Here is a 7,500-nt window from a genome sequence, read left to right on the forward strand (position 1 = left end):
TCCAGCTATATATAGCCATCCTCTTCCTCCTCCACCTTTCCTTCTTCCTCCTTCCTCTTCTCTCCTACTCGATCATACGCTCACTTGTCTTCCTTCCTTCCCATCTCCTTCCATTCCTTTCTTCTTATTTCCTCCATTCATTTCTTTCTTCCTACCTCACTGTCTTGCACTGTCACTCAGTCAATCAATCAATTTTACATACGCCCTTTTCTGTTCCTTATTTCATTCTTGGATTGTACTTAGCTATTATCTCTCTCTCTCTCTCTCTCTCTCTCTCTCTCTCTCTCTCTCTCTCTCTCTCTCTCTCACGACATTTACAAACCCAGGTAAATAAACACACACAAAATAAATAAATAAATTTTCATAAAAAAAAAAAAAAAAAAAATATATATATATATATATATATATATATATATATATATATATATATATATATATATATATATATATATATATATATATATATATATATATATATATATATATATATATATATATATATATATATATATGAAAGAATATTGAAAACCACACATAAAATGAAGAAATCCGACCACCCAGAAGTAAAATTATGAATGAACGTTCTAGCCCTTCTTTGGTTCTTTCCTTCTCTTTCTTTGCTGCCCTCACCTCACCTCAATCTAAAATAATCAAGCTATGCACCAAGTTAAGTAAAAGATAGTGTGCACCCGTAAATTTAAGTGGTGAATATATATATATATATATATATATATATATATATATATATATATATATATATATATATATATATATATATATATATATATATATATATATATATATATATATATATATATATATGAATTTACAAGGGGCACCGATCTCAACTAGTACATATATACACATGACCCGCCTCGTACGTGCTCCTATAACATGGTAACAAGTATGAAAGGTAATAAACACATTGCAGCTTGAAAACATAACAAAGGAAGAGGAGGAGGAGGAGGAAAAATATAGAGAAACTGAAGCTGCAACATTTCATTACTAATTCAACTCAGAGGAATATCTCTCTCTCTCTCTCTCTCTCTCTCTCTCTCTCTCTCTCTCTCTCTCTCTCTCTCTCTCTCTCTCTCTCTCAGCTCGAGGCCATCACACTCCTGCTGTACATAAATAAACAAAACAATGGAGCGCACACACACACACACACACACACACACACACACACACACACACACACACACACACACACCATAACAACACCCGTCTTTCCTTCCCCCTTCCCAGCCTTCATCCTCCTCCACTACTATCCCTTCCCCTCCTCCTCCTCTTCCATCACCTGTTCCACCTCCTCTTCCTTCTCCTCCTCCTCCTCCCACTCGTATCTGTTTCACCCTCCCCTTCCCCTCCCCCTCTTAATCTCCTTCCTCTTCCTCCCTCCCTGATGTTGCATATTGCTCTTACAACTACCACCATCACCACCACCACCACCACCACCACCACCAGCTGTCTGAAATACGCTCATATACAGGATATTGTCAGGATCACCTCCACCACCATCATCACCACTGCTGCCATCCCTATCATTTCCACTGGCATCATCACAACCAGTGTCACACTAACTATTCATTCAGCACAGTCCTATCACCGTTACCTAAAATATCAAGGGAAGAATAAAAAAGGAAAAAAAAGTTCGTCTATTTTATTTTTTATTTATTTATTTATTTTTTTTTTTAGGTGTCTTGATGCTCCTTCAACTAATAAGCCTTCTATATAATCATCACCCTCACCATTATCATCACCACCATCACTATTACTTTCTCTAGCATGTATGAATATAAGAGAGGGCCTGAACACACACACACAATACACACACACACACACACACACACACACACACACACACACACACGCACGCACGCAGGCACGCGCGCTCGCTCACACACCCCGCGGCTGCCGGCTTTGGGGAATACCGCTGCCCTGTCTCCTGCACGTCACAGAAGGCGGTAGAGAGGGGCGGAGCGAGGAAACCCAAGAAACTCCTCAAGCGTATCTTTAATTCCTATAATGAAACGAGGAATGAGGCGTGGTGTCCTGCTCGGCCCACGGCACCCCTTCCCCTCCTGCCCTTTAACCCTTTCACTGTTATTTTGACGCATCTTTCCTTAATTACTAATCACTCAGAGACATTCATAGTTCTTCACCCACCGCCAAACACTTTACTAGCCAGAAATTGCCAAATCTGTTTTTTTTTTTTTTTTTTCATCCCGTTCTTTTTGTAGATGCTTATAAAGATTTCATACATTGGTTTACAGATGCGTGAATTCTTGCATACTTCAGTGAAAGGGTTAAGAAAGGAAAATCTCAGCCTGTTATATAGACTTTTTTTTCTTTTTATGCATTAGGTTAAGTTAGGTTTGGTTAAGTTAGGTCTGGCTTGGTTAAATAAGGTTTCATTAGGTTAGGTTTGGTTAGGTTAGGTTCGGTTAAGTTAGGCTGGGTTTGGGTTGGTTTGGTTAGCTTGTTAGGTTAGGTTAGTTAGGGAGACCGGTCATGGAAAGAAATGGATAAAAGATATACAAAAATAAGTTCGCTCATGATGTTGTTTCTCGAAAATAAATAAATAAATTAATTAATTAATTAAGAATCCAAATAGAAAAATAGAAAACAAGAAGTGGAGTTAGTAGAAGGTCTGAGAGGAAGATCAACTTATTATTATTATTATTATTATTATTATTGTCTGATATGAAGGAACTACATCTCGAATTCCAACACTCAAGTACTGTCAGTCAATGGTCGAGAAACACAGCCACTTCCTTCACTGTGTTGGGAACTTTGCTTCAATCTCAAGTCGTGTAACCTTTCAGCAATCTGTCAATTATGAGTTCTGTGACTTTAAAAGTCTATCAGTTGTCAGATTTTGCGAGGAGACTGTGAGCAGACCGGAGGACACACTGAGGGCAAGCACATACAATAACACGGTGGAAAAGAAGGCACGTTAGTTGCTCGACGTCTGCTAAGAGGATATCAGTATTCAGGCTTCGCGATGTTATCAGTCGATCGGGAGACTTAGAAAAACATAACACAGGAAATGATTGCGGGTCACTCGAGGTCACGGTTTGGAAAAGAAACAGCGCGCGAATCACGGGACTTAATTCTGAAGGAAAACAAAACAGTGGGAATGAATGCAGACTATTCGACGTCAGGGATCCGAAAAGAGATAGCGAACATACTGAGGAACTTAAAACTGAAGGAAAACAAAACAGTGGAAACAAACGCAGGTCACTCGGTGTCTAAGAGTCTATCAACAGTCGGGGTTTCATAAAGAGATAAGGAGCAGAGCAGGGAATTTAAAGGTTGAACGAAAACATAGAACAATATAAATGAGCACTGAAGGTTACTTTAACAATCTATCAGTATTCATGTTCCGTGAAGAGATAAGGAGCAGATCTGATGACACAAAATTGAGGATAAAAGACAAAACAGTGACAGTGAATGCGGGTTACTCAACGTACACTAAGAATCCATCGATATTCAGGTTCTGTGAGGTAATCAGCAGATCTGGAGGCTTTGCACTTGAAGGAAAACACAGAACACGAAAGAAAAGAACGCGGAAGCTTACTCGTAGTCTGAGGATCCACCAATATCAATTCCCAGGTGTTTTGTAAAGTGATGATTGGCGAAGCAGAGGACTTAGAAATGAAGGGAAACACACAAAATACAACAGAAGCGAACAACAAAAGTTAAGTCTACTTCTGACCGTGCCTCAACAGTCACCAGCAGTAAACCTTCTGCTATCTAACCTAACCTAATCTGACCACGCATGTACAGTTACCAGCAGTCTGTCACCTAACCTAACCTGACCACGCATGTACAGTCACCAGCAGTCTGCCACCTAACCTAACCTAACCTGACCTAACTTGACCACGTATGTACAGTTACCAGCAGTAAACCTCTACCACCTAACCTAACCTAGCCTGTACATACACTACAATAATAATAATGTCTATAGAACCACCAGTAACTATGCAGTGTATTCTAAGTTAAAATGTATAGAGACCTAGTATTTTACATTAGAATTCAATTCTCTCTACTGGTAAGAAAATAACATTAGTGACCCAAAATTTCATCATTCGAATCTTGCTTTAAATGAGAACAACTCTCTCTCTCTCTCTCTCTCTCTCTCTCTCTCTCTCTCTCTCTCTCTCTCTCTCTCTCTCTCTCTCTCTCTCTCTCTCTCTCTCTCTCTCTCTCACACACACACACACACACACACACACAAATACCCCCACCCTCTCTCTTCAGTTACATATATTACAGGAAGAGAGAGAGAGAGAGAGAGAGAGAGAGAGAGAGAGAGAGAGAGAGAGAGAGAGAGAGAGAGAGAGAGAGAGAGAGAGAGCAACAATCCAATGCTGTGTGACGGAGAGGAGGAGAGGAAAAGGTGTACAGGGAGGAAAGCAAGAAAAAGAGGAGGAGGAGGAGGAGGAGGAAAGGCACGAGAAGAGGTTGGGGTGGGGGAAAGGGTAGGGAACTGTGAGGACGAAAGGGAGAGAGACGTAGAGTGAGGGCGAGAGGGAGAGTGGTAGAGGGGGAGCTGGCAAAGGAGGGAGGGAAAGGGAGAGGGGAGAGGGGAGGAGAGGGGAGACACAGCAACAGGCGACAGGGGGAGCTGGAAGAGAGAGAGAGAGAGAGAGAGAGAGAGAGAGAGAGAGAGAGAGAGAGAGAGAGAGAGAGAGAGAGAGAGAGAGAGAGCACAGACAGGAAAGAAGTTAGGAAAAAAAGTAATAGAACGGAAATAAAGACATGAAGAACAGTGAAGAAAGAAAGAAAAGGTGAAATTGAGATTGAAAAATGTGATAGAAATTAATTGAAGGAGGAAATATAAATTGAGGACGGAGATAGAAAAAAAAAGAGGGAGGAGAAGGAGAAGGAAAGGGAAAATCCAAGAGAAAATTTAATGAAACGAAACAAAGGAAATGGAGAAGTAAGAAGGAAAGAAAAAACTAGAAAGAAACAAGGAAATAAGGAAGCAAGGGGGAAGAAAAAAACATAGGAAAAAAAGACAAGGAAAGAAAGAGGAAAGAAACTAAAGCAGGAGAATAGCAAGAAATAAAGAAGGCAGAAAGAAAGAAAGAAAGAAGAAAAGGCAGAAATGTAAGAAAATAGAGCAAAGCAAAGGAAAAGTAAATCAAGAAAAGAAGAGAAGAACGAAGGAAGGAAGGAAGGAAGGCGACAAAGTTAGTTGGTGAAGGAGAGAGAGAGAGAGAGAGAGAGAGAGAGAGAGAGAGAGAGAGAGAGAGAGAGAGAGAGAGAGAGAGAGAGAGAGAGGAAGGTACGGATGGAGAGGGAGGGGAGAGAGAGAGAGAGAGAGAGAGAGAGAGAGAGAGAGAGAGAGAGAGACGACAGTGGCAGTGGGAGGTGGTAGGGAAGGGTAGGGCACCAGAGGGTATGGCGGGGGGCATGGCAGGGGACAGGGGAGGGCAGGGTGCGACAGGGAGGTTCGCCACGGAGGGAGCAGCGGCAGTCAGACCAAAATAGTAGCATTAGTCCCAGCGTGGCTCTCTGCCATATGAATGCTCCTCCTCCTCCTCCTCCTCCTCCTCCTCCTCCTGGTTGTCGTCTTCTTCCTACCTAGTCTTCTTCCTACTCTTCCTTCTCATTCTGCAGCTGTATCTACCTCTTCCCTCTTATTATCATTATTATTTCTAATACTTTTACTGCTGTACCTAACCTAACCTACCTCCTCCTCCAACCTCGTCTTTTTCCTACTCCTTCTGCAGCTGTACCTAACCTACCTACCTCTTCCTTCTTTTTCTCCTTCTTCTTCTACTTCTGTTCCTGTACCTAACCTAACTTACCTCCTCCAACCTCCTCATCTTCTTCTTACTCCTGCTGCTTCTGTTCCTATCTAACCTTACCCTTTTATTCGTCTTCTTCTCTTCTCTCTCTCTCTCTCTCTCTCTCTCTCTCTCTCTCTCTCTCTCTCTCTCTCTCTCTCTCTCTCTCTCTCTGTCTCTCTGTCTTCACATCCTTCCTCTTCCTCTTCATTCTCTTCATCACGTCTTTTGTCTTCTCCCTATGTCCTATTCTCCTCTTCCTCCCATCTCCTTGTCTTCCTTCTCTCCCTTCCCCTTTCTCTTGCTCTTACCCTACACAAAAGCTGCCCCCATTCACAAAACACCTCTACCTCGTTCCCCTACACTGCCTTCCCCCCCTTCCTCTCACCCTCCTCCCCTCGTCTCCTCTCACCCTCCCCCGTCCTACGGGAAGCACTTCACTGGAGAAAGAAAACATTAAGCAAAACAGACAAGGAAAAAAAGGAAAGAAAAAAAAGGTATTTCCATCCTTCCTCCTCCTCCTCCTCCTCCTTTTTCTCCTCTTCCTCTTCTTCCTCCTCTTTTGTGTCTCCTCGATCCTTTTTTTTTCCTTTGCTTTTTATCTCGTCTCGTTTCGTCTCTCTCTCTCTCTCTCTCTCTCTCTCTCTCTCTCTCTCTCTCTCTCTCTCTCTCTCTCTCTCTCTACTAGGGGGTAAACACGCCGGGAAAGCATAGATAGAGAGGGGGTTGTAATCTCTCTCTCTCTCTCTCTCTCTCTCTCTCTCTCTCTCTCTCTCTCTCTCTCTCTCTCTCTCTCTCTCTCTCAGCATCCATCCATGAATAAATTGCCTACCTATGTACTGAGTGTGTGTGTGTGTGTGTGTGTGTGTGTGTGTGTGTGTGTGTGTGTGTGTGTGTTGGCAATAACAGTGAGCATGGGAGTGAGTGAGTGAGTGAGTGAGTGAGTGGTTGACTGCTGCTGATAACTAACAGTGAATTGTGTGTGAGTGGATGAGTGTGTGTGAGTGAGTGAGTGAGTGAATTTGTTTGAGTGTATACGCAAGTGAGAGTGAAAGAGTGAGAGCGAGCGTTGAGTGCAGGTAGACAGATATAGACAGACGCGCGTGTAGGCTAGAGAGATAGAGAGAGAGAGAGGATTGAGTGAGTGAGTGGGTAACGAGAGCAGACAGAAGGAAAAAATAAAGTAAAAAAAAAAAAATATCTGTCATGGAATACTGTATGTGCAAAGAGCGTGATCTCACATGCCTCCCCCTCCCTCTCCCTCACCTGTCTCCCTTTCCCTCCCCCTCTTTCTGCTCAGGAAAAACACTCACTCACATGACTTGATTCAAAATTCATCGATGGTGTTTTTTAACTTTCTTTTTTTTGTCTTTTCTTTATTCGGTCACTGCGGTGTGAGAGAAAGAGAGAGAGAGAGAGAGAGAGAGAGAGAGAGAGAGAGAGAGAGAGAGAGAGAGAGAGAGAGTATATCACCGTACCTAAAACAATTTACACCTCGTCATCAATACATTGCAACGACACGCTACCTGATAGAGAGAGAGAGAGAGAGAGAGAGAGAGAGAGAGAGAGAGAGAGAGAGAGAGAGAGAGAGAGAGAGAGCACAGCGCGGGATGGTTGGATGCGGCAAAGATAACCAGCTGGGACAGAAGATAGCGCGTCCTGGCGGGAGAGAGAGAGAGAGAGAGAGAGAGAGAGAGAGAGA

At 42.6% G+C, this 7,500-nt stretch overlaps 1 protein-coding gene across 3 annotated transcripts in view; it reads right to left on the bottom strand.

Moving 5' to 3' along the window:
* LOC135100692 (RNA-binding protein 24-like) overlaps positions 1 to 7,500 on the bottom strand; it is a 106,013-nt gene that overhangs the window by 97,648 nt on the left and 865 nt on the right. The gene's annotated exons all lie outside the window — the stretch shown is intronic.

This window comes from Scylla paramamosain, chromosome 1 (assembly GCF_035594125.1).
Source record: "Scylla paramamosain isolate STU-SP2022 chromosome 1, ASM3559412v1, whole genome shotgun sequence".
Classification (NCBI taxonomy): domain Eukaryota; kingdom Metazoa; phylum Arthropoda; class Malacostraca; order Decapoda; family Portunidae; genus Scylla; species Scylla paramamosain.